At 55.5% G+C, this 26795-nt stretch overlaps 1 protein-coding gene across 1 annotated transcript in view; it reads right to left on the bottom strand.

Annotated features, from left to right (window-relative positions):
* SYNE3 (spectrin repeat containing nuclear envelope family member 3) overlaps positions 1-23895 on the bottom strand; it is a 73081-nt gene extending 49186 nt beyond the window's left edge. Inside the window, exon 1 of the mRNA XM_056133778.1 lies at positions 23865-23895. The gene's annotated coding sequence lies outside the window, so the exon portion shown is untranslated. The remainder of the gene's footprint in view (positions 1-23864) is intronic.
* Between the last annotated feature and the right edge of the window lie 2900 nt (positions 23896-26795).

The following is a 26795-nucleotide window of genomic DNA, read 5'->3' as shown; positions in this document are numbered from 1 at the left end:
CTCTGCTCAGCCTGTTTTCCACCAAGAATCAAAGCCCAGGGGTTGGAGTGATAGCACAGCACGTAGGGTGTTTGCCAGCCCGGGTTTGATTCCCAGCATCCCATATGGTCCCCCGAGCACCGCCAGGAGCAATTTCTGAGTGCAAAGCCAGGAGTAAACCCTGAGCATCACCAGGTGTGACTCAAAAAGCAAAAAAAAAAAAAAAAATAAAAAAAAAAAAACAAAAAACAACCAAGCCCGTGGTCACGCTGCCAGGCTTAGGACAAAGACCAGAGAAGAACTACATCTGGGGGCCTATGTGGCGGCAGGGTGGGGCTCCCTCCTGGTGAGTCACCACCCTGTCCCCACCTCGCAGCTCCTGCCAGCTGCACACAGCACGGCCTGGAGGCAGCCCTTGTGCCTGAGGCCAGCACCTGCCGTGGGCAAGGAAAGAGAGGCCTCCGGCAGGGAGTTATTCAGCCCCTCTGCCTTCAGGTGTCACCTGAGCAATGGGCGCGCCCCCACCCTGTCTGAGCCGAGGGCGCTGAGTCCAGTTCAGGACAAGGCGGGTAGAGTAACAGGTGTTATCTGCAGGTGCAGAGCGCATGGCGTGCATGCCTGAGGCCCTGGGTTCGATCCCCGGCACCGCATGGACCCAGCACCACCAGGTGTGGCCCTGGTGGAGTCTCCGAGCCCCAGCCTGACCGAGCACTGCGGGGAGAGCCCCCCATAGATACATACAGAGAAATATGTACACGCATACCTAATGGGTTGGCAAAAGCAAGAGCTCTGCTGGGGATAAAACAAAAGAGATGTGTGGCAGAAAGGAGGGGCTCGAAGGGATGGGGAGGGGGTGTCACCTGCAGGATGCTGACACCGCACAGGCCCCTGAGTGCCTGTATGAGTGAGACCTGAACACTGGGCTTGGAGCATCCCGAGCAGTGGACAGGGAGTAACCCTGAGCACTGGGCTGGGAGTAACCCTGAACACTGCTAGGTGTGGCCCCCAAACAAAACAAAGCAAAAGGAAGTGGAGTAGGTTACGTTTCTGACTCCCTCCTGTGGGCTATTCTGGGCTGCTGACAAGGACTAAGGAAGGCCAGGGCCGGACCGAGGCAGCACCCAGTATGACTCCTGGGGACATGGACATTCCTTGGAGAGGGCCAGAGGGAGCCGCTCCGACCTGTCCATACCACGTGCTCCTGCTGTTGTCATGAAAACAGTAGCACACGCCACAGCCAGGGAACGGGGGGCCAAGCTGCCACACGTGGGTGGCATCTGGCCAGGGAGCAACTGTTTGCCAACGAGTGGGGCTGATGAAGCAAGAATTCTCCAAAAACAGAGACAGAAAGGAACAGAGGAGAAGGAGTGAGAGAGGAAGGGAGAGAGGGAGGGGGAAGGGAAGAGAGAGAGAGAGAGAGAGAGAGAGAGAGAGAGAGGGAGGGAGGGAGGGAGGGAGGGAGAGAGGGAGTATTCTAGTGCTGGGAGTTTCTAGGCCCATTGGAAAGACGCCTTTTCCATCAGGATTAGGTGGTGTGACTGTTGTAAGAACGTTTCACAGAGGAACTGGAGAAATAGCACAACAGGGAGCGTGTTTGCCTTGCATGTCAGCCAGCCTGGGTTCAATCCCAGGCATCCCTACGGTCCCCCAAGCCGCGCCAGGACTAATTCCTGAGCGCAGAGCCAGGAGAGAAAGCCCTGAGCACCGCTAGGTGTGGCCCAGGAACAAAACAAAATTTTAAATAAAATAAAATAAAATAAAGAACTTTGCCTATATTGTAATGTCAAAGAGTTTTCCCAAGTCAGAGAACTGAGCGTACAGGGCAAGACCACATTACACTGTGCAGAAGAGAAGCAACAGGAAGTTGGGCCCATCCGGGGCTGACTCCTGGCTGTGTGACTTTCAGCGAGCTGACTGACCTCTCTGTCCCTCTGTTCCCCGGTTTGCAAAGTGAGGGGGACCTGGCCCCGAGCCTGAGTCCAAAGCACGTGTACCAGCACGTGTCAGGCCCAAGGACGGGTGCCACCGACCCTGGGCCAGTCACCAACAGGAACAAGACAGACTAGAAAGGCCCGCAGAGAGAGCAGCCTGCCCACGCCACTCAGCTCTGGTTTCTAAAGGAGCAGGAAACTCAAACCTGGCTTTTCCGTGAGTGCACGGCACTGCAGTGGGGAGAGAATGTGTAGCTTCTCTCAAAAGGGAGGAAGAAGCTCTGGGGAGACCCTCCCACCAGGCAGGGCATGAGGAAACTTCGACTCCTACTCCAGGAAGTCCACCAGTCTTGTAGTCCTGTCTTTTCAACTGAAAGCGGCTTTGAGGGCTTTTTCCACGTAGCCCTCCAGGTCCACCTCAGAGACAGTCTGCAGCCCAGAGGCAGCCTGAAGGCTCACTCACTCCTTTCTCAGCGGAAGCCTCCTACTGCTTCCTGCAGGCCCTTTCTGTGTGCCAGCCCCTCTGCCCAGGGTGTCCTTCTTTGCCAAGCTACACTCACGCATCAGCTCTGCACCACCACTTGCAGGAAGCCCTCTGGGATTTTTTTCCTGAGGGCAGAGCTGGGCACCAATACTGTGGACAAGGCACATGCTGGGTATTTACACAGCTCAGCTCATTGAGAGCCCTCACCCACCGCGAATGAGCAAGACTGTTGAGTCACGGCGTAAGAAATCAAGATTCGGGGCTGGAGCGATAGCACAGCAGGTAGGGCGTTTGCCTGGCATGCAGCTGACCTGGGTTCAATTCCTAGCATCCCATAGGGTCCCCCGAGCACCACCAGGAGTAACTCCTGAGTGCAGAGCCAGGAGTAGCCCCTGTGCATTGCCGGGTATGACCCAACAAGCAAAAAAAAAAAAAAAAAAAAAAAGAAATCAAGGTTCAGGGCTGGAGCAATAGCACTGCGGGTAGGGCATTTGCCTTGCATGCGGCCAACCCAGGTTCAATCCCTGGCACCCCATATTGTCCCCAAGCTTTCCAAGAGTGATCCCTGGGCACAGAACCAGGAATAATCCCTGAGCACTACAGTGTGTGACCCCAAGACAAAAGCAGAACACAAAGGGCACTTGCCACATTGATAAATACAGGTCTGATACAAATCCTGTCTGTTAGAAGTCCAGCCAATATTTTTGCATAAATTAAAAGGTCCATCTTAAAATCAATTTGGAAATTCAAGAGAACTAGAATACAAAAAATAATCTGAAAAAGAAGCAAAGTTGGGGGCTGGAGCAATAGCACAGTGAGTAGGGTGTTTGCCTTGCACGTGGTCGACCCGGGTTCAATTCCCAGCATCCCATATGGTCCCACGAGCACCGCCAGGAGTAATTCCTGTGTGCAGAGCCAGGAGTAAACCCTGTGCATTGCCGGGTATGACCCAAAAAGAAAAGGAAAAAAAAGACATCAAAGGTTCAACATGATAAAGGACCCTTCCTGTGGTCCCTGTGCAGGGCACAGGTGCCCACCCTGGGGTGCCAGGTGAGTCTGGGAGGATCCCTTCTCTGCACCGAGCCTGGCCGGAACTCTGAGACCTTCCCCCAGAGCAGCCCTCGTGTCTCCAGAGCCCAAGGTCGCTGGTTAAGCAGCCGCAGATTATAATTAGCACAAGCCACTCCTGCCAGGGCCGCAGACGCTGGGCTTAGCGCGTGCAGCCAAGGACAGCCGCCCAGAACTGCCCTGCTCAGCGGGTGGCACCCGGGCGTTACCCACAGGCCGGGCGCCCTGTGTGAAGCCCAGACTTCAATCTAGGGGGTCTGCGGCAGGTGGGGGAAGGGCTGGGGGTGCAGGGTGCGGTTACCCCGCCGAGGATCTGCACCTGGGGCCCAGAGCCCGACGCCCAGCGGTCACTGTCTCCCTTTTGGGCTGTTCTGAGCAGCCGGAAGCTGGACTCTTAGACTCGGGCTCACCACTGCGCCCCGCCAGGGCCGGGAGAGCAGAACTGCCCACACCCCGACCCCAGCTGCCAGATCCTGACCCCCAGTACTCCCTGGCATCCGCCCACAGCTATTCCCGCAGCTGCGCCCAGCCCTGGGCGAGCAGCGAACCAGCCGATGTGCCCCTGTCCGCTCAGGTGCCCCTCTTGGGTGCGCGGGGGCGGGGCGCACAAGCTGGGCGCACACAATGCTGGCTTTAACAGGGTCCCCGCGTGGCCCACATGTTTTGCATGAAAGGCAAATGCCACGCTCTGGACCTGAGCCTGCTCTGGGCAGGGCTGCCACGGGCGTGGGGTGCGGGGTGGGGGTGCCCGGGGGGTGCGCATTCAGCACTGTGCCCGCCTTCTGTGCTTTACGCTGAAGGACTCAGAGCCGTTCCGAGTGCTCTCCTGGGCCGCTTGTTGGCGCTAGGTCGTTCTCGATCATTCTAGAATGTGGGTTCTAGCCCCACGAGGACTTGGCAGAGGCCACTCCCGGGAGCGGGCAGCGCACGTGTGCGCGAGTGAAGGTTTGCTCCACGTCTTCCGGACCTCTCGGGCCTCCAAGAAAGATAGAGACGAGGGTCTGAGCTTGGGGGGCAGCAGAGAAAACAAGATCCTGAGTTGGGGGCCTTCCCATCTGAGTGCTCGGTCCCACGGGGGTGGGGGAAGAAAGGGCCCCATTCAGGGGGCTGAGTACATCTTTGCTTCATGGGCACTGCATGCAGCCAGGCCCTTTGCCTGCAGTGGGTGAGGGAGCAGGAAGGAGCTTCAGAGTGGCTGAGAGAGGGAAGGGCATGTGGGGCACGGAACGGCATGTGCAAAGCCTCTGAACCCCATTCCTTCACTCACTTCCAGAACACACAGGGGTGGTGGCTGTTCCCAGGGGGCCCAGAGCCTTGGGTGCCTACTGCAGACCCCAGACAACTAAGAATCACCTTTCCTTTTTATTTATTTATTTTTGGCTGTTTTTGGAGGGGGGGTGGTCACACCTGGTGATGCGCAGGAGTTACTCCTAGTTCTGCACTCAGGAATTACTCCCAGCGGTGTTCAGGGGACCCTTTGGAATGCTGGGGATCGAACCCAGGTTGGCCACGTGCAAGGCAAACGTCCTACCCACTATGCTATTGCTTCAGCGCAAGAATCACCTTTCCAGCTGCACTGGATGATCTATGCACTGGGCTCCAGAAGAAAAGGAACCAGATCCAGGGGGCTCCAAGGCTCGAGAGATGCTCCCTCTTTCACTGTCCCCTGTCCCCCAGACTGTCTGATGTAGGGAGGCAGGGTTGGGGACATGGGGGCCCAAGCATACACTGTGCCAGACCTCTCCCGGGTGTCTCTGCAAACCACTGCTGGCTGGTCCCACCCACTTCCGCCTGCACGGTCCCTCCGGGTAGGGAGCTGGTTCCCAGGTCTCCCTCGGGAACTGGAGTGGCAGGGCCTGAGAGATGGAAGGGACAGTGACCCCAGGGGTCCTGAGGGGAAACAGGGTTCTGGGTATGGCTGTGGGAGGCTCTGATCCCTCCCTGCCCCCCCTCTGGTCTTTATCTATGTCTTTCTGTCTCTCCAAGACCAGGCTTGCCCCTACCAGCCTTTGTGCATTCACGTTGCCTCCTGCAGGCGCCAGAAACCACCGGTAGCTCCAGCTTTCGGGCAGCTGGGATGCTTCCCTGTCCATTCCACAGAAGGCAAAACCGAGGTTGGAGCCTGGGCAGGGCCAGGGGTGGGGCTCAGAGGCACTGAGATCCCAGGGTTCCAAACCAAGACTGCAAAAATCCAGCAAACAAAACTCCTGGCAGGGACTCACCTCTGGTCTCTGTCTCCCAAGACCCTGATGATTCCATCTTTGAAAAGTAGCTACTTTGACCTTCTAGAACCTTCTAGAACCTTCTTCACCAGGCCTGTAGAATCACCACGGATGTCTCCCAGTGTTGTCAGAAAACCTGCAGTCTTCCCTTGGGTGCCTGTTTCAGGCTGGGACTTCTAAACCGGAGTTCTGGACAGAGCAACAAAACTACTGATGCCAAACCCGCCGTGTCCCTGAGCCGGCTGTGTCCCAGGCAGTGGTAGTTGCGGTTCTCCAGAGGATGCTGTGTCCCTTAGGATGGGCCGCAGGATGAGGTGTTACCAGAACCTGACTCCACTAGGAACTGACTAAACAAAGGCCCTTGCGAGCACTGTATAAGCCGAATTTCATCTTTGCTCTGGGGCTCTGCAGAGGATTCGCACTGCAAGAGGCTGTCGCCCTGTCCCCCAGCTCGGTCACTTGCTGCTGACCCACGACCTTGGACAAGCTCAGAGAGTTCCCAACGCCTCCTCTGGAAGCAACAAATCAGGAACCGGAGTGATAGGACAGGGAGTAAGGGCATGGCCTTGCACGGGGCCGACCCGTGTCCAGCCCCCGGCACCACATGTTCTCTGAGTACCTCCAGGAGTGACCCAGATCTTCCTCCCCACCTCTCAAAAATAAAATTCCCCAAGTTAAAAAAAAAATGAAGTGGCACACTGCAGAGGTGATAGGGGTCACAGACCCTGCCAGGATGAACTAAATCTGGAACTGCAGCATCACTGATGTGGTCACTCCCGCACTGCCTCTCTCCAGGTCAAAGTCTCAAGGCCCAGAGAGGCCAAGCCACCTGCCCAAGGCTGCACCGCCTTCAGAGAACACATTTTTCACCCTCCTTTCCTTCCCCTCCGCTTCCAGACTACTCACATTTGCTGCCTGAACGAACTAATGAATGCACAGTAGCTTCTCTCATTTAGCAGATGCAAGACTGCTACATTTGGGACCTGGAGAGACAGTAGATGGGGAAGGTGCTTGCCTGGCACACGGCTGACGCGGGTTCGATCCCCAGCACCCCATAGGGTCCCCTGAGTACCGCCAGGAGTGATCCCTGAACTCAGAGCCAGGAACAACCCCCTGAGCATTGCCGACTGTGGCCCCCAAACGAAACCAATCAAAGGCAGTCAGGCTCCAGCAGGAGGCTGGGGGGGTGCTTGGTTCCTCGGAGAGCCCCCCTTCTCCATCCGGGGGTGTCTGGCACGGCCATCACAGGTCATCTATGTCTGTCTTGTCACAACTTCGGTCACTTGGCCACAAGCATGTGAGGCAAAGCACTTCTACTTCAAACTACTATTTCTTTGTTTTCATTATTGTTTCAATGCGATCCGTTTAAACTTACATTCACTTTATTTTTTATTACTTTTTTTCAACAGCAGGTAAAAAAAATACATAGGTAAAGCCCTGAGCTTTGATTTAACAGGTGTGTCTAGGATCCAGCTGTGCAAACTTAAGCAACCCCTCTTATTTCTGTTTGTTTTTTTTTTAATTTCTATTTATTTTTAAATGAATCACAGTGAGCTACACAGTTACAATTTTGTTCATGATTGGGCTTCAGTCATATAATTTTACAACACCTGTCCCTTCACCAGTGTATCTCTCTCTCTCTCTCTCTCTCTCTCTCTCTCTCTCCCCCCTCCCCTTGGGCATTATGGTTTGCAATACAGATACTGAAATGATACCATGTATATATTTTGTATCATTTTTAAATTTATTTTTTATTTTTTGCTTTTTGGGTCACACCCAGCGAAGCACAGGGGTTACTCCTGGTTCTGTGCTCAGAAATTACCCCTGGCGGTGCTCAGGGGACCATATGGGATGCTGGGAATCGAACCCAGGTCAGCCGCGTGCAAGGCAAATGCCCTACCCACTGTGCTATTGCTCCAGCCCCCTCATTTTTTTCTTAGTTTTGGGGTTGCACCCAGCAATGCTCAGAGATTACTCTTGGCTCTGCACCCAGAAATTACTCCTGATGGTGCTCAGGGGACCATGAGACTTTTTATCTTGGCTTCAGTAGCCAGCAGACGTGGGGTTCACGCAGGCCCAGAACGTGGGAGGGGGTGAGACGGTGCCTAGACTTCCTTTCAGTGCCAGTGAGCCCCTGAGGGTTACTCACACCGGCAGGACACGTGTCCAGGAGCTGGTCGAGCCAGATTAGCAACCACAGAGACACCATCTGACAAAACTTGGGGTTCACAGCCACCCCCGCTCTGAGTCAGAATCCACCCCCACCCCTAACCCCAGGCCCAGGGGTTCACCCCCATGACCCGTGACACAGGCCAGGTGAGGAGAATGATTTTGTTTGGTTTTGCTTTGGGGCCACACCTGGCGATGCTCGGGGGCTCCTCCTGGCTCTGCGCTCAGGAATCCCTCCTGGAGGTGGTGTTGTGGGGACCCTATGGGGTGCCGGGGGATCAACCCGGTGGTCGCCTGCAAGGAAGCTGTACTTCCTCCAGCTCCAGGTGAGGAGAATGGGTCAGGTGACCGGAAGGACTGAAAAACAATTCCCAGGGGAGATGAAGTGGTACCCATCCAGGCCTCAGCTTGAACCCACACACCCTGTCATTTACTCCTCGCTAGAGTCAGAGCTCAGAGCTGTGACCCCCGTTTAACCCCCGAGCCAGACCGAGGCGCCTGGGCCCGGGACGAGACAGACAGGCCCAGGCGGAAGGGAAAGGTTTGCCCTGGCCATGAGCTGGACCCCGGGAAGGAAAGGGGTGACAGGCACTTGTGCCCGGTAGACACTGCGCATGCCCAGCAAAGCATCGCGCACGGGCAGGGGTTCGGCCGGGAGCCTGGGGCTGGTGGACCAAGCCCCGGGCTGTGATGGGACTCGCTGTGCCCCTGACCTGCTGGGGATGGGGGAGAAATCCCCTAGCCGGGCACCCAGTGTCCAGCGCCGGCGGTCCAGCTCTCTTCCGAACAAGCCCCACTCTTGGGTCATCTCCCAAGCTCGGGAGGTCCCAGGGGGGTTATGGGGGACATCAAAGGAGCTGGAGAGAAAGAGATGAACCAATAACGGGGGTCCCATGCCACCTGTGGTCACGCAGGGCACGGGTGACCGCTCCTGGCGCAGGTGGACCAAGCCCCGGGCGGGTGATGGGACCCACTGTGATCCACAGAAGGTAGCAGAGCCGGAGTGGGGGGGGTGGGGGGGGTGGGAGGGGGTCCTGCCCAGGGGGCAGAGAGAAACTTGGTCCAAGCCATGCCCCACCCCCATGCCCCCAACCCCCACCCCTGGCTCCAGGAACCCCCACCTCTGCTCAGTCAAACCCAGTGTGGCCAGGGCCGAGGGGCGGGCACGCGCCCCCCACTCTGCAGAGAAGGCGATGCAGGCCAGGCTAGGCTGTCCCCTGGGGCTCTCCGCCCCCCACCCCCCGCAGCTCTCCACTACTGAGTCATCCTGGTCACTGTCAGCGCATGGAAAGAATGTGGTGCCCCGCGAGGCACCCCCCCCCCCCGCCCCCCACCAGTCTCTCTGGCTCCCCAGACAAAGGCGACTCACAGCTTCCACCAGAGACTCCCCCATCTGCACCCCCACTCCAAGGAGCACAGCAACTGGCACAGAGGGGGCCTTGGCATCCCCTCCCATCAGGTGGTTGTGCCCAGAAGGAAGTGGCAACCACACACGGACTTTTTTTAAAAAAAATTTTTTCCCTTTGGAGTCATGAAATTTACATACAAGTGGTACTACATGGAAAGTATCATGCTAAGCGAAATGAGTCAGAAAGAGAGGGACAGACATAGAAAGATTGCATTCATCTGGGGAACATAAAGTAACAAAATAGGAGACTAACACCCAAGAGTGGCCGAGATTAGTACCAGGAATTTTGCTCCATGGCTTGGAGGCCAGCCACACATGCTAGGGGAAAAGGGAGCCCAGAGAGCGAAGGGAGCACCAAAAAAAGGGTGTTGGGAAGATCCTCCCAGGATGGGAGAAGCATGCTGAAAGTAGACTATAGACCAAACATGATTGCCACTCAATGCCTTTTTTGCAAACCACAGCACCCAAAAGGAGAGAGAAAACAAAAGGGAATGCCCTGCCACAGAGGCAGGGTGGGATGGGAGGGATGGGGGGGGGGAGGGATACTGGGACCCATGGTGGTGAAGAATGGGCACTGGTGGAGGGATGAGTACTTGGTCATTGTATAACTGAAACCCAAGCACAAAAATTTGTAAGTTTACAACTGTACCTCATGGTATTTCACTAATACAAATTTAAAAAAAAAATTTCCCTTTCAGGGCTGGAGAGTGGGAAGGCACTCGCCTTGCACGCAGCTGAGTGGCTCCCTCAAGCCCCACCAGGAGTGATTCCTGAGCACAGAGCCAGGAGTCAGCCCTGAGCACCGCTGTGTGTGGCCCCCAAACAAACAAACAAAATCCACTGATTCTAGCTAGAGGCAAGGAAAACTGACTGGAGCTCAGCTTAGCGTGCAGGGTTCCTGCCCGAGACTCAGCATGCAGGGTCCCCCCCAAACAGAGTTGGGGGCAGCCAGCATGCTATGAGGTGTGCCTCCCCTATCCCCCAATACAAAGCCAAAGAAAAACCCCTTCAGATTGGATTTGAAATCAGCAAACAGCAAAGCTTTCTGGCCTCCTGCAGCCCGGCTGGCATCCGGCCAACCTACAACTGCCTCTTTGTGGTCACCGCGCTGTCAACAGAGGGGAGTTCCCTGGAAGCAGCGAGAAAGGGCGTGTCGGGGCGGAGGGCTGGGTGGGGTGCTCTGGGGTGGGCCCCCCGGCTCCGGGGCACCTCAGGCATTCCTGAACAGCGGAGGCAGTGACAGCACAGAGATGCTTTTCCATAAGGAAGGGCCTGGCAGGGGTGGGTGGTGGCAGTGGAGGGGGGGTGTTGGGGGATAGAGAAAGAACCAGAAAGAACCAGATGCCCGTGAAGAGGCTGAGGTTTGGGGTCTGACTCACCACTTCCTGCCCTCGCCCTCCCCCCGCCCCCACCCCTAGCATGGGAGGTGCCATCATGTGGATTCCATTCCCAGCTCCACTGTCCAACCCACCAGAGGGCTGGTCATCTGCCCCCCACGGCACCTGGAGCCGTCAGAACGCAGAACCTTCTGCGTCGGCAGAGAAAAATGCCGAGAGCCCTTAGCACAAGGCTGGCTGGCGTTCTTGGAGCAGTGAAGAGCCACGAGCAAGCAGACAGGTGTTGGCGGGGGTGGGGGTATATCCGGTGTATGCCCCCAAACCCGCCTGCATGGACCCTCACTCTCCACATGCAGCAGGCAGAAAGCGAAGAAGGGAAACGCAGCTGCAAATCCACTGATGCAGGGCTGAGGTCCTGTTTGTTGTTTCGTGGGTTGGTCGTGAGAGAAGGACAAGCGGGAGCCAGACGGGGCGGCAGCAAATGCCCTGGAGAAGCTGAGATCTGCTGAAGGGGAGGGGGCCAGGCCCGAGAGGGAGAGTCTCGAGGTTCTGCAGGGGGGTCTGGGGATCAGGTCCTGGGCACCCTCCCCACCTCAAAAAGAAAGGAAACAGGGGCTGGAGCAATAGCACAGCGGGTAGGGCGTTTGCCTTGCACGCAGCTGACCTAGGTTCGATTCCCAGCATCCCATATGGTCCCCTGAGCACCGCCAGGAGTAATTCCTGAGTGCATGAACCAGGAGTAACCTCTGTGCATTGCTGGGTGTCACCCAAAAAGAAAAAAAAAAGAAAGAAAGGAAACAGAGTCCAAGTGATAGCACTGCAGGGAGGGAGCCTGCCTTGTGTGCAGCCAACCTAGGTTCGATCCCTGTCATCCCAGATGGTCCCCCGAGCACTACCAGGAGTGATTCCAGAGAGCAAAGCCAAGAGTGACCCCTGAGCGTTGCCGAGTGGGATCCAAAAAACAGAAGAAACTGATTCCTGAGGGCAAATCCAGGATGAACTCCCAAGCATCACTGGGTGTGACCCCCAAATTGAAGAAACAGACAACACAAAAGAGTGCATGTGAGATGCGAGTCCCAGAAAGACCCGGGAAGAGGGATGGCCTCAAGTGCCCGAGAAACAGGCAGGTGGCCAAGGACTGTCTCCCTCCTGGCCTCAGCCCTCCTCCCCATCCAGGGGCCTGGAGCCGCCCCCACCCCCCCCCCCCCACTGCTCTCTCCAGCCCCGAGAGCATCCACTCACTCCCTTGAACCGACAAAGACCCCATTTAAAGCTTCTCCTTTTAGTTTTTATTTGTAGAATTTTATTGACTTTTGTTTATCAAATTTTGGCGATGCTCAGGGGTTACTCCTGGCTCTGCACTCAGGAATTACTCCTGGTGGTACTTCGGGGACTGTATGGGATGCCGGAAATCGAACCCGGATTGGCCGTGTGCGGGGCAAGTGCCCTCCTGTGCTAGCTCCCAGGGCCCTCACTCAGAAATCACTCCTGGTGGTGCTCAGGGGACCATATGGGATGCTGGGAATCGAACCTGGGTTGGCTGCGCGCAAGGCAAACACCCTATCCGCTGTGCTATCGCTCCAGCCACCCCCCCCCAAAGCCTTTTAATTGAACCCTAATGACAGCGGCCTAGGATTGCCTGCAGGACTCCGGCTTCTGTGTTCTGATATAAACACGGGAGAGGAAATCTCACATACCCAGTGCAACGGGAGCATTGAGCCACAAACCACCAACCTGTGCGGGGACCTGGAGGGCTCCTAGGAGGAGGTGTCAGGGAGGGAGGTGCAGGGAGGACAGTGCGATGGGGTCTGAAGGCTATGGATGAGTGAGTGAGTGCCCTGGAGGCTGGGAGACAGCCCGGGCTGTAGGAAGCACGAGACGCCCAGCAGGTGCCAGGCTGCAGTGTGATAGGATAAGCAGGAAGGCACTGCTGAGGTGAGCTGTGGGCGTCACAGGGCGGCCATGGCTGGGCTGGAGACTCCCCACCACCTGCCAAAGCCTGTGGCTCTCGGATGAACAGACGGGGAACACTGGCCCCTGGCACCTGCTCGGTCACCCTCACATCTGGAAGAGCAGCTGTAAGGCGTCAGGGAGGGAACTGGACAGGGAAGGTCTGCACTTACCTCCTCCCCCCATCAACGGCAACGACACCCCAACCTGGGGTTCATGGAGAACCTCAAAGCACAAGGAGCCAGGGAGGGCCCAGAGGGGGGACAGGGCACCCTCACCCAGGGAGGCCCAGTGGGGCCAAAGAGCTGCAGGCAGGAGGGGACTCCCAGAACTTGCCCTGGGGGTCAGGAGCCTTGTACTGGGCATCGCCCCTGCCTCCCCTCCCCATTCTGTGCTCCCCCACTTATAACGTTGGAACAGGGGAGAGAACCCAGCGGGGTTGGGGTGCCTACAGGTACTATCTGGGTGACCTCTGGCCACCTTGCAGGTAGATACTATGTTGAGTCCGGGGTCATAGTCACAGATGCAGAATGCTCCTTCCCGGGAAACAGCTGAGCTGGCTGGGGGCAGGGTGCTGACTCCATGGAGACAGGCCTGGGTCCTGTTGGTTCACATCTGACGGCCAGTGACGGAGCCATATCCCATACACAGGAAGCCCATTGACCCCCCGACCCCCACCCCAGCATTACCAGCCCTGCCCGCTGTGCCCCTGCCAGCTCAGTAGGGAATGAAGTTCCAGTTTCCTCTAAAACCTATCCCAGGGACTAGAGCACATGCTTCGCATGCAGGGGCCTGGGCTTGAGGCCCCACACTGCAAGAGCCTAGGAGCACCACCAGGAATGGCCCCCAAACCAAAAATAATCTACCTTGCATGAATTTTCCAGCCACTCTCCAGGTCTGCATGACTTAAAGCCACCTAAACCCATTAAACTAGATGAACAGGTGACCACAGACCTGCTAGTTTGAACCTCTGATCATAGCTCAGGCATGCTTGAATTCAGTGACACAGGGGTAAAAACTGGGAGTACAAGGTCCCCATCCTCGTGCCAACTCTCACAGAGCAGCAGACACAAGAGGAGAGAGACTCGCTGACATGGACGAGTCCACACAGAGCCTGGGAGGGAAGAACCCATGCAGCAGAGATATGTGTGCTACCTGAGGAAGACTGCCAAGTGCCTTCCTAATGGTGCTCCCTGACAGGACGAGAAGAGGGGAGAGGGCAATATCAGAGAAAAGCCCAAACAATTTACAGAACTAAAGACTATAGCAGTCAAACTAGAAAAAAAAATGCAAGAGAGAGACTCACCAGCAGACTAGAAGAAGCAAAATATCTAGCCAGCAGGGTTTTAAAAATAAAGTAGTATAAACCATCCAAAAAAATACCCACTAAAAGAATGACTGAAAACAATGAACATGACATCAGAGCTATCTGGAGTGGCATTGCATCACAGGAGGGAAGGGAGAAGAATTCTTATTTGCAGAAACAATAGCTGAGAACTTTTCCAAACTGAGAGGAGTTAGACATCCAGATCTGGAAAGCTCAAAGAACCAAAGTCAAACAAAATCAATTCAAACAGACTCTTCACAAGAAAACATTATAATTAAAATAGTCAAAGTCAAAGATAAAGAGAAAATCCTTGAAAGCATCAAAAGAGTCACATACAATGGACCCCCACAATCAGCAGCTTTCTCTGTGGAAACTCTAGAAGCCAGAGGAGGTGGTAGACTGTGGGCAAAGCATTGAGTGGAAAAAACCTCCAACCAAGAATACTTTACCTAGCTAGGCTATCACTCGAATTCCTCAAATTCTTTGGGAAAAACAGCAACAACAAAAATAACCCTTTCAGAAAAACCAGTTAGAGGAATTGACCGTCACTAAATCAGAACCCCAGGCAATAAGAGGCATCTCAAAAAAAAAAAAAAAAAAGGAATTAAAAAAAAAAAGAACTTCACTTGGAGGGAGCAAGACATCTAAAAGAAGGAAAGGAATAGTGGAACTTCTTATTTTCAGGGTTACTGATTCTTTCCCTGTTATAGCTATTCTGTTCAATCTAGAACATTTAACATTGCAGTTATTATATCTTCCAGTTCTTTTAAAATAGATCTGATTTCTTTGCTGAGATTTCATACATTCCTCCTTTTGTCAGCATAGTTTCTATTTTATCATTAATGTAATCATAATAGCTGTTTGGTATTATGTTGTGCAACTTAACTTTTGGCTTAAATCATGTTGTGATCATGGTTGCGTTTTCTCTCTCTCTCTCTCTCTGGATGGGGGTCAAACCTAGCAATGATCAGGCAATATCCAGGTCAGTGCTTAGGAGGTCTCTCTTGATGGTACTCAGGGAGCCATGTGGTGCCAGCTTGAGTCCTGGCCTCCTGAATACAAAGCCTTACTCAGCTATTGAGCTCTCTCTCCAGCCCAGAATTAGTATATATTGATTTTGTCTTCCTTCCTTCCTTCCTTCCTTCCTACCTTCCTTCCTTCCTTCCTTCCTTCCTTCCTTCCTTCCTTCCTTCCTTCCAGAAAGGGTCATGTTGTCCTAATTCTTATTTTGTTGTATAATTTAGATTATACATCATATTATTGTGAGTATCTGGATTCTGTTTTATTCCTGTGATAAAAAATGTTTTTCTTTTTTCCCTCTAGAGCTTAAACCCTGAGAAGCCAGAGCAACAGTACAGCAGGTAGGGAGTTTGCCTTGCACACAGCTGACCTGCGTTTGAGCTCTGGCACTCCAAAGGACCCCTGAGCCTTCCAGGAATTATCCCTGAGTGCAGTGCCAGGAGGAACTCCTCAGCACTACCAGGTGTGGCCCACAAACAAACAAACAAACAAATAAACAAACAAGAAAATATACTCTCTCCGACTCACACTGACTCACACTGCAAAGTCTGTCGCTTGAGCATAAACTCAAAGCTGTGTTCAGTGGGGTGCTTTTGAGACATGTGGGTATATGATTTAGGGGGTTGTAGAACCCTGAAGTCAACTTACATACAAAATTAGTTATAATCACCATGGCTTCCTAGTTCTCAAATTCCTGAACTAACTGTCTTGATTTTTCAGCTGGTTAAGTTACTCCAATTCTCTTATGATCGCTGAAAACCCAGGAAATGTCCCTCTGTCCTTTTTGGTTTTTTTTGGGGGGGTCACACCCGGTCGTGCTCAGGGTTTAGTCCTGGCCCTACACTCAAGGACCATGCCTCGTGTATCTCAGAGACCCAACAGGGTGATGGGATCAAACCCAGATTGTCTGTGCACAAGGCGAGCGCTCAACCTGCTGGCCTCTTGCTCTAGCCCAAGATGTCACTTTTTCAATGGCGCTGTGACCACTCTGGGCTGACCAAGTCCTGCCTCTCAGTCAGCCGGCGACCAGGAAATTTTCTTTTTCTAAATCCGAACCTTCTTCCGACGTCTGCCTGTGTTTCTGTAGACTCAGGCAACTTGAGAAAGTTGTTTTAGTTTCTGTTTAGTGGAGTTTACACTTGGGCAAGCGCGCCATGCAGTCTGATCTTAGTTCACTACCACAACATCACTCTCAGCGCCAGTGCAAGTAATAATATGTTGCAATACACATAATGTAACATGTTATTACATTATAATAATGCACAAGAACTGACTGAAGGGCCTCAGTCTGACTCTACTCATGACCCCTCTCCCATCCTGCTCCATACCAATCTCCACCCCCAACATTCCCAATGAGTAGAGACCACCCCGCCCCCCTCCCGCCCCCAGCTCTCCTTCAAGCTCATTTGGCTTTGCTGTTTTTCTGCTTGATAATTCTAAACCTTGCTCTTCATGAGCACGGCTGTTCGTTTTCATTAAATCATCATTTAGGGCGACAGGGAGATGGCTCAAAGGGCTGGAGTTTGTGCATTTCACGGGTGGGAGGACCACGTTTCATCTCTAGCCCTGAGTGATCCCCCCAGCACTGCCAGAAGAATCCCCCTGAGCCCAGACAGAGTATTCCCCCAAGTACTCCTGGGCATGGCCCCCAAAGCAACCAAGCAAACCAACATAAAGAAATAGATAGCAGGCTGGAGGGATAGCACAGTGGGTAGGGTGTTTGCCTTGCATGCGGCCAACCTGGGTTCGATCCCCAGCATCCCATATGGTCCTCCAAGCACCGCCAGGAGTAATTCCTGAGTGCAGAGCTAGGAGTGACCCCTGAGCATTGCTGGGTGTGACCCAAAAAGGAAAAAAAAAAAAGAAATAGAGCCAGGACGATAATACAGTGGGAAGGGTGCTTGCCTTGCATGAGCTGACCCAGGTTTAATCCTTGGAACTCCATAGGGTCCCCCAAGCATCGCCAGCAGTGATCCCTGAGCACAGAGCCAGGAGTAAGTCCTGAGCACTGCAAAAACAAACAAATAATAGTTCATTTATCTTAAAAAGCACAAAAAAGAGGGGGTGCAAGTCGGGGGTTCGCTGTACTTCGGGCTTGCGGCCCCGCCCCTTGTCCCGGAAGGCCGAGTACTCTGAAACAACAGGAGGCTTCCCCGTGAGTCAGCCGCTGTATTATTTCAATAAATGTCACTCGGGAGGGGCTCTGAAATAGCTGAGATGTTTTCAGCTCTCCAACAAAAGCTGGCTTAATGAGTCCAGGCAGCAGTGTCCTCCCCTGCCTGGTGACATCCAGGTAGAACCCCACCCCGATCACTGGCCTCCTCAATCTTCCACCTTGCACCATCCCAAGCTGTCCCCACGCGGGCCCCTGACACAGATTCTTGGCAAAAAAAAAAGAAGTCCCAGGCCCTGGGGTCAGGAGACACCCCCTCAAGTCCCAGTTAGACCCCACGAGGTAGAACTGGAACCAGCATTTCTACCATCTGTGTGCCCGCACTTGACCCCGGGCACCAGGCAAGGCAGGGTTTGACAGCCAGTGAGCACATGGGGGGCACCAGGCAGCTCTGGGCCCACTTCATGCCCAGAAAGCCCTTCCAGGCACCAGAAATTGATCCTGCAATGTCACCTCTCTGAGGCCCCTCGGCCACGGCAGAGAGAAGGCCCAAAGGACATCTCTGAACTGGGTAGGGAGGGCGGCACCAGGAACCAGTGTCACCAGGACTGGGGCCAACGATGGTACAACAGGTAGAGCGCTTGCCTTCAATGCAGCCGACCCAAGTTCAATCGCCAGCATCCCATTTGGTCCCCTGAGCCAGGAGGGATCCCTGAGTGCAGAGCCAGGAATAAGCCCTGAACTCCACTGGGTATTGCCCCCCAGAGTCACCAGGACCCCAGAGCTTAGGGAATATTGGTATTCCCCCTAATATACAGGGTACAGCAGCCCCGTGGCCAGCGGAACCAATGCCATGGGTCTCTGGGGAGAAACTGTGGCAGTCGGGGATGTCCTTCTTGCCAGTCTCCACTGGGTCAGGTCAAGAGTTTCGGCTCACACTCAACAGTTTTGCATCAGCTTCAGTCCTGTGCTGGGAGGAAACTTCTGCCCTGCCCCACCGGCCCTCGGTATTGAGCCTTCCTGAGTCAGCCTCAACTAGGACACACCGGGATGACCTGTAGCTCACCCTGATCAGAGCAGAAACGGGGCGGCTCTGCCCAGGGCTCCGTGTGGGAAAGGGGATCTGCAGCGCTTTGGGGTGGGAAAGGGCTGGAGTGATAGCACAGCGGTAGGGCATTTGCCTTGCACGCAGCCAACATTGCCGACTCGAGTTTGATTCCTCCGCCCCTCTCGGAGAGCCCGGCAAGCTACCGAGAGTAAGCTACCCGTGATGTACTCGATATGCCAAACACAGTAACAACAAGTCTCATGATGGAGACGTTACTGGGCCCGCTCGAGCAAATTGATGAACAATGGGAGGACTGTGACTGTGACTGGGGTGGGGGAACAGTCCCTCCCTCACAGCTCTATTCCTGAAGGTTCTAGAAGTGTGTGGTTCCGGCCTGGGCCACGCTCCTCTGGTTTTGACAATGAAAACCAGAACCGGGGGCAGGCAACTATTCTCCCAGCAGCAAACAGAGGTTCCTGTTTCGGTACGGCCCTGCCGACAAGCGTTGTTTTCAGTTTGTCCTGATCCACGCCATGCTCAGTGACGTGAGGTGAGACGTCATTGTCAGTTTGTGTTTCCCTGATCCTCAGTGAGAGGAACCTTAATTTGCAACGACAGATCCATGAATCTGTTCATGGCAGCTCTCACTGTGACAGCCAGGAGAGGGAAGAGTAAAGGGCGATGGGACCGGAGCGATCGCACAGCGGGTAGGTCGTTTGCCTTGCATGCGGCCAACCTGGGTTCGATCCTCAGCATCCCATATGGCCCCCCAAGCACCGCCAGGTGTAATTCCTGAGTGCAGAGCCAGAGCAAGGAATAAGCGCTGAGCATCGCTGGGTGTGACCCAAAAAGCAAAAAGCAAATAAATAAATAAATAAATAAATAAAATAAGAGTAAAGGGTGAATGGAGAAGGAAGCTACAGCCCATAGACACAATGGAAGCCTCGAGAAAAACACAGGCATGCGTGCAGGTCGAGGCGATGGAATTGGAGGGTCTGATGCTAAGTGAAATAAGCCGGAGGGTGAAGGACGCATACGGATGAGCTCACTCACCTGTGGTACATCGAGAATGAACCAAGGGTGTAGAGACTCACTCAATATTAAACCGTGGGGGCTGGAGCAACAGTACAGTGGGTAGAGCGTTTGCCTTGCAAGCAGCTGACTCTGGTTCTATCCCGGGCTGCCCATGTGGTCCTCCGAGCCCTGCCAGGAGTGATCCCTGAGCCAGGAGTGGCTGTTAAGCATCACTGGGTGTGGCCCTGAAGAGTATTAAACTCCGATACTAGAATACAGGCCCGAAAGTGCAAGGGATGTTTTTTTTTTTTTTGGAGGGTGGGGGGAGGAGGAGGAGGGGAACAGGGGACACAGGAGGAGGGGCTGGAGTGCATGGGTGGTGCTGAGGGAGGGAACAGTCTACACCAGATCCTCCAACTGTCAATCAACAAACAAATGTATACTATGGGGAAGGAAGGAAATGTCAGACGGGGAAGGCGTTGGGATGGGGAGCCTCAAGGACACTTTGGGGTGTTGGGGGTGCAGTGACTTCCTACATCAACTCTCTAACACCGCCCCCCCCCAAACTTGCACTTTTAGGTCTGTATTCTAGTATCCAAGTTTAATGTGTTGGGGGTCACACCCAGTGGTACTTAGCCTTTGCACAGGTGGGGTGCTGGTGAGTGTCCCCAGCCTGGCAGCCCAGAAGAAGTGTTTTTTCCGGCCTGCACCTGATGTTGACCTTGACCTTGGCATGCAGCAGCTGTAAAAGCAGCACCTGGTTCGGGCTGCCCGAGTTCCTCCCGGAGCAAACATCTCAGGACTTTATGAATCAGAGGCAGAAATCATTAGGGCTGGCACCGGATATTCGGGTGCATGAGGGAGACGGTGGCGGGGACCTGACTCATGCCAAGTCCTCTGAAGAGGAAGTTTAACCTCTACAAGGAGCAAAGGGTGCGGGTCTGTAAGTGTCAGACATGGGATTGACATTGGTTTAATTTTTTAAATCCAGCCTGATCTAAATCGGACTGGGAACAGAGACTGGATTTGGAGGAGAGCTGACAAAAGTATCCACATTATCTTTTTTATTTTGCATGCACTTTGGATTTGTAACATCATATATTTGATACACATAATGTATGAATGACAGTTACAATGTATACTATGCATATATAACACTGTATATAACACTGTATAGAATATATCCACGTATATCTGTTTTTTAGTTTTGGTTTTATTTATTTATTTTTTTTGCTTTTCGGGTCACACCCAGTGATGCACAGGGGTTACTCCTGGCTCTGCACTCAGCAATTACTCCTTGGTGGTGCTCAGGGGATCATATGGGATGCCAGGGATCGAACCCCGGTCGGCTGCATGCAAGGCAAATGCCCTACCCTCTGTGCTATCACTCCAGCAACCCCCCCCACACACAATGTATATCTATTTGTAAGTGACAAAGCATAAAACTATTTGGGGGGGGGGGGGTTGGGGCCACACTGGGCAGTGCTCAGGGCTTAGTCCTCGCTCTGCACTCAGAGATCACTCCTGGCAGTGCTCAGGGGACCCTATGAGATACAGGAATCAAACCTGGGTGGATTGCATACAAGGCAAGCACTGTACTGTATCTCCCAAGTGCCTAAAAATCTTTCTCAATAGCGCCTCCCATTCAGCAGACGAGACGGAGCACTGTGAGCCCAGCCTGTTCTCTCTCCCGGCCTGGCCCCCTTTGCGGCCAGAGCTTCCCCCCAAAGTTGCGTTCTCTTTCCTGGCTTGCTCACCTCGAGTGGGTCAGACTGGTGAATAGATTCCATGGATGAGACCCATGTCCTCAGAAAGAATCTCAAGGCCAATCCTGTCCCACCTGTCCCCCAGACCCTCTCCCAGTGCTCTCTGGCCGCTGCCCTCAAGGAAGCCCTTCACTCAGCAGCCACGCCAGCTTTCTGCCCTCAGAACACACTTCTCACATGCCACTGGTCCTCCAAAGTTGCTGGTGCCAACAGAGGCGCATGGGCAGACGAGACGGAGCATTGTTGGATTGCAAGCTTCCTAGTAATACCCCCCGCCAGCACCTCCTGCAAGCAGACCCCAGCTGAAAGCCCTGATTCTCATAGGACCCCTGCAGGGAAGGTAGGGGTCCCTTATCTCTACTGGGGAGGTTCCAGCCGCCAGGATGGTCCCCCACCTGAATCTTGCCCACCCCCCAGCACATCACCCCTAAAGTTTGATTAAAGCAAGATTCCCCAGGACTGGAGCGACAGCACAGCAGGTAGGGCGTTTGCCTTGCACTCAGCCAACCCAGGTTCGATTCCCAGCATCCCATATGGTTCCCCGAGCACCACCAGGAGTAATTCCTGAGTTCATGAACCAGGAGTAACCCCTGTGCATCGCTGGGTGTGACCCAAAAAGCAAATAAAATAAAAATAAAGTGAGATTCTCAGGGAGGAACAGACATTCCCCTAACCTCCACCTGTGCAGCCCAAACTCCCTCCATGGTGGCCCAAAGGGGGTGATTCACTGACATTACAGGGGGAGTAAAAATGGCTGGACCCCAGCGGACCCCCTCTTCCCTGCTGGGGAAGATGGTTTTCCCAAGGAGAAGGCTTCCAATGGGAGCACTGTCCTTGGCTAGCGCCAGGTCTGCTGTTTGGGGATGAGCATTGGGTCCAAAGTGCGGGTTCCATTCCGGTTCCAATCTGTGTCCCCCCACATGGGTGGGCAGAGGCCTTTCCTACTCACCACTGCAGCAGGTGACAGACAGGAAACCCACAGGACTGGGTGCCCCCAAGCCCCTCCCACATCTCCAGGACCAGCTTTCAGAGCTAACAGCGCCCCCTCCATACACACTCTGGGGGGCATCCAGGCAGAGAGGGAGGGCAGAGGCAGAGCTAAGGGGAGAGGGGTATGGGTGTCCCTCAGTCCCTACCAAATCCACCTTGGGACAGTGGCTCCCCTGGGCCACCTCTGGCACTCCTGAAACACAGCTCACAAGTTTCATGAAAGTTACATACACAAACACACACACACACACACACAGTTGTGGGGTTAGGGTACCCCCGTCCTGAGGAATTAAACTGAAGAGCCACAGTAAAAGGCAGAACGGGACACTGGAGCACAGACATCCCCATTTCTTAGATCTGGGCCACGCAAGGCCCTGATAGGGGTCCAGGTGCTTTGGAGGTACCAAATCTCATCTCCCCAGCATGAAGGACACCCGTAGCCAAACCAGACCCCAGCAGTTCAGGGCCCGCATTAGCAAGCGGAGGGCACAACCAATCCGGGGCAGGCAGGAGGCAGCCTGAGAAAACACAGGGCACCCCTGCTAGATGGGTGTTCCCGGACTGGGCAGAGCTTAAACTCACCCCAAAGGGGCCAGCAAGATGCCTCACATGGGCGACCCCCAGATTTGGTCCTGAGTACCCCAAGAAGCTCTGCAGAGTGGGATCCTCAAACAGAAACAGCCACTCTGAAGGGGGCAGCGTGCACCCTCAGATGGGTCCCCCCATTCTAGAGGCGACCCCAGCGCCCCGCCCAGGGACCCCAGCACCAAGCTAGTTCCAGAAATAAAACTGCCCTGCCCACACTCCACCTGCCCGCAGTGGGGGCCCTCCAGCTGACACGGGCCCCTGGGGCCAGCAGGCGGGGCACAGCTGTAGTGGCGCCCCAGGGCTGTCCTGCCTGAAGAATGCAGAGACCACATGTCCACACGTGTCACGGAGCCCCGCAGGGGGCCGGTCACCTGACTGGAGCAGAACCGGCCCAAGGCATGGGGCGCCCCCACTCCCAGCTCTGGGTGGAGGGGAGAGCCTGGAGAACTGGACAGACCCCCAAGCGCCCCCACCCTCCAGGACGGAAGTGAGGGTGGTCCCAGAGCAGCTCGGAAAGGCAGTGGTGTGGTCCCCCTTTTTCTGGGAGAAGTCACTCTGGGCTGTGTCTCCACCCACGTGGGATGCTCATGGTCCCCAGGGGCGCTGTGGGCTCCCCCACAGCAAGTCCCGCCCTGGAAGGCCCCTCATTAATTCCAGAAGGAAACGGAAACGAAGCCCTAGAGGTGAGTTCCCAGAACTCTGGGGGCCAAATTAATAAAGCAGCGATTAATATTCCTGATCATTCCCCCCACCCCATAGGTCCCCCCACCACCACTTAGAGGTGGGAGGAGTCAGGTGTTGCAGGAGTCAGCAGAGCTGGGGGCGGGGTCTCCCACTGTCCCCGGGGTCACAGCAGCAGGTCCCTGTTTGGGATGGGGTGCGAGACCCGCAGGGGCGCCAGCACCCATCAGGGGCGCTGCAGGGGACCTCTGCCATCACTCCCCCTCTTCCATGGCCATGCAGGCATGGGGCTCCGGGAGGCTGGGCAGTGTGGGAACGAAGCCCACCCGCCCGCCAGGGACGACGTGTCCCCGCCGCGGCCCCGCTGGGCTCTGGGCCCCACCGAGTCCTGCGCGAGCGCGCGCGCGCGGGTTGGGGACGCGGCGACACGCGGCGGCCGCGGTGACAGGTCGGCTGGCCCGGGAGGCGGAGCGGCGCGCGGGGCGGGCGAGGGACAGGAGCCGCTGCCCCGGGGCTGCTGGGGGGGCTTCCTGGCCGGGGGGGGGGCGAGCCCCCAGGCCCCGGGGTGGCGGGGCGCGAAGTCGGGGCGCTGTCGCCGGCGGCGGAGGACGGTTGGTTCAAACTAAAAATACCCGCCCGCCCGCAGCTGTCACTCGGGTCCCCCGCCCCCGGCGCGCCTCCCCGGGGCCCCCCGCGACTCCGGGCGCCCCCGATCCCCGCGGGGCCCACAGCGGCCCTGGGCCCGGCGCCCCGGGGCCCGCGCACTTACCGGCGGGCAGCTCCGAGCCGGGTGCTCGCCCTCGCCGCGTCCCGGGCGGCTCGGCGGGGCGGGCGGGCGCGGGGCGGGGCCGGGACAGTCGCCGCGTCCCCGCCCCGCCCCACCCCGGCCAGTCCCGTCCCTCGGCAGCTGCCGCCCGGGGGCCCCGCCACGGCCAGCGCCCCGCGCGCCCCGCCACCCCGCGCCCGGCGCCCCGCCGCGCTCGCACCCGCGTCCCCCGGGAAAGTTGGCGCTGGGCGCGCGCCCGGGACCCCGGGGAGGGGGGCTGCGGGCTGGGCCTCCCCCTCTAAGCCCGGTGCCCGCCCGGGCCAGGGCCGCTCCCTCCTCTGCCGCGGGCGCCAGATCCACGGAGGAAGTGACACCGCGACATTGGGGGCGCCCCATCCGGTCCCTGCCACCCGCCTCCCCGGAGCCTCCGAGCACTCGAGCTTGAGCATCCCGGCTGGGGCTGCGAGGGGAATCCCCGGGGGGTGGGGCGGGGCGAGGGAGGCGAACCCCCACCCTCCACCGGCACCGCCCACAAACCCAAGGCTGCCCCACGCGGCTGTCCCCTCCCTCAGCACCCGGCCACCGCCGGCGCGTCCTCCCCGGGAAGCCAGCCCGGGTTCAAATCCTGCCCCGCAGCGCAAAGTCTGACTCTTATCTGCGGCGCGCCCGCCCCGAGCGCCGGGAGCGCCCAGCATTTAGGGCGCCGGGCTGACCTCCGTTCCAGCCCGGGTCGCCCCCCGCCGTGCAAGTCACTACTTGGCTGGCGTGCTTGCGACAGGAAGAGAGAGGGACAGGGGGAAAGTAAGGGGGAGACGTCTCTGTGCCCCGCAGCCGGCCCTGCCCGGCGCGGGGCTCGGCCCGCCTTGCAGATGGGAAGAGTGAGGCCAGGCCGGGTATGAGCTCAGGAGAAAGGGCCCAAGATCGCAGGGCTGCGGTTTCCTCTTTCCTCCTAAAGAGGCCCGCGGGCCCTCCTCCCAGGCTCAGTAAAGCCGCGGGAAGTGTCCTGAGCAGAAAGTAAGTTATAAAACTGGAGCTGAGAGAGGAGACACTGACCTGACATGCAGTGACTCGGGTTCGAAGCCTCAACACGGGGTATGGTCCCCTGAGACCGCTAGGGGTCACTCCCAAGCACAGAGCCCTTCTGTGTGGCCAATTCCCCCTTCACCACCCCCTCCCCCCAACACCCATTTTGTGTGTGTGTGTGTGTGTGTGTGTGTGTGTGTGTGTGTGTGTGTGTGCAGAGCAGGGAAGCCGGGTGTGAATAAAGATGTCAGCGTCAGCGCGTCTCCTTTCAGAACACAGTTCCGAAGCTATAATTATTCTCAGGTCAGAGCAGGGAGATACTCCCAAGGGCCACTCCCCCACCTTTCCTCCGATGGCTCCAGAGGCCCCATTAACGTCCTGACTCATCACAGGTGCCGCTGACAGATGTGCGCAGTGAGATAGCCATTAGAAATGATTACACTGCTCGGCCCTTCCTTTATTGTTCGGGGGCCACACCCAATGATGCTCAGGAGTTACTCTAACTCTGCACTTAGGAATCCCTCCTGGCAGTGCTCAGTGGGGACCCTATGGACTGGGGGGTGAACCCAGGTCAGCCACATGCAAGGCAAGCAGCTTACGGGGCCGCGCTATCTCTCCTGCCCTATGATACTGCATTGCCATAGAGCTCTTCCAATGCTTTCATATGCCCCTCCCTAAATCTCTGCAAAAACTCTCCAGCCAGGAAAGGCTTACTCAGGTAAACTTACTAAGGAAACTACGGCACGAAGCATGTCAGCTAATTGGCTCAATGAGAAGCCACTGGGCAGACCAGGGACTTCAGCTGGCTGCAATTGCAGATTCGCAACCAGGGGTTGAGTTCCAGTTCTCACAGAGAAATGGCTCCCTGGGCTGGTGCACATGCTTCGCACGCTGGGATCCTGGTTCAAGCCAGGCCCTGCCTGGTCGCCAAACACCATCACTGTGAATGACCCCAAACACTGAGCTTGGAGAGCACCATGGGTGTGACTCCCAAGGTCAAATGAATGAAAAGGTGAATGGATAATAGGGATCTATTTTTTTTTTTTTTACCGTTTTACTCACAGACACAGTAACAACAAAGTCTCCAATGGAGACTTAACTGGGCCCGCTCAAGCAAATCGATGAACAATGGGAGGGCCTTTACCTTTTTTTTACTCACTTGATCACTTGACTTCCCGTTAATCATCGATTTGCTCGAGCCGGTACCAGTAACGTCTCCATTTGTCCCTGTCGCGTGCTAGAGTAGCCCAATGGCGTCTGTTCGTTCTAGGAACACGAAAAGCCTCAAACTGATTGTTCAGGGTCTTGACAAAGAAGTCTGACCATCTGGTAGGTGGGTGGCCATGCGGTCTTTTGACATCCTGTGGAATCCAGTCGGTAACGGCTCTAGTCCAGCGGTCGTCTCCAAATCTCATTACGTGTCCAGCCCATCTGATTTTCGACGCCTTGGCAAACGAGCCAGCATCCCTGATTCTTGACCATCGACGGAGGTCGGAACTCCGGATTCTTTCTCTCATTTGAGTGAAACGTGATACTCCAAGCATATTGTTGTTTTACTGTTTAACAGCATAATTACTGTTTTACTATTATATATATTTTAATTTTTATTAGTGAAACACCATGAGGTACAGTTGTAGACTTACAAATTTTTGTGCTAGGGTTTCAGTTATACAATGATCAAATACCCATCCCTCCACCAGTGCCCATTCTCCACCATCACTAATCCCAGTATCCCTTAAACTGTATGTGATATCCACCCACCCACCCCCCATCCCACTATACCTCTGTGGCAGGGCATTCCCTTTTGTTAGCTCTCTCCTTTTAGGTGCTGTGGTTTGCAAAAGAGAATTGAATGGTAATCATGTTCGGTCTATAGTCGACTTTCAGCATGCATCTCCCATCCTGGGCGGA

Source organism: Sorex fumeus, unplaced genomic scaffold (assembly GCF_029834395.1).
Source record: "Sorex fumeus unplaced genomic scaffold, SorFum_2.1 ptg000098l, whole genome shotgun sequence".
Classification (NCBI taxonomy): domain Eukaryota; kingdom Metazoa; phylum Chordata; class Mammalia; order Eulipotyphla; family Soricidae; genus Sorex; species Sorex fumeus.
The sequence above is the reverse complement of the archived record's forward strand: the minus strand, read 5'-3'. Positions and strand labels throughout refer to the sequence as shown.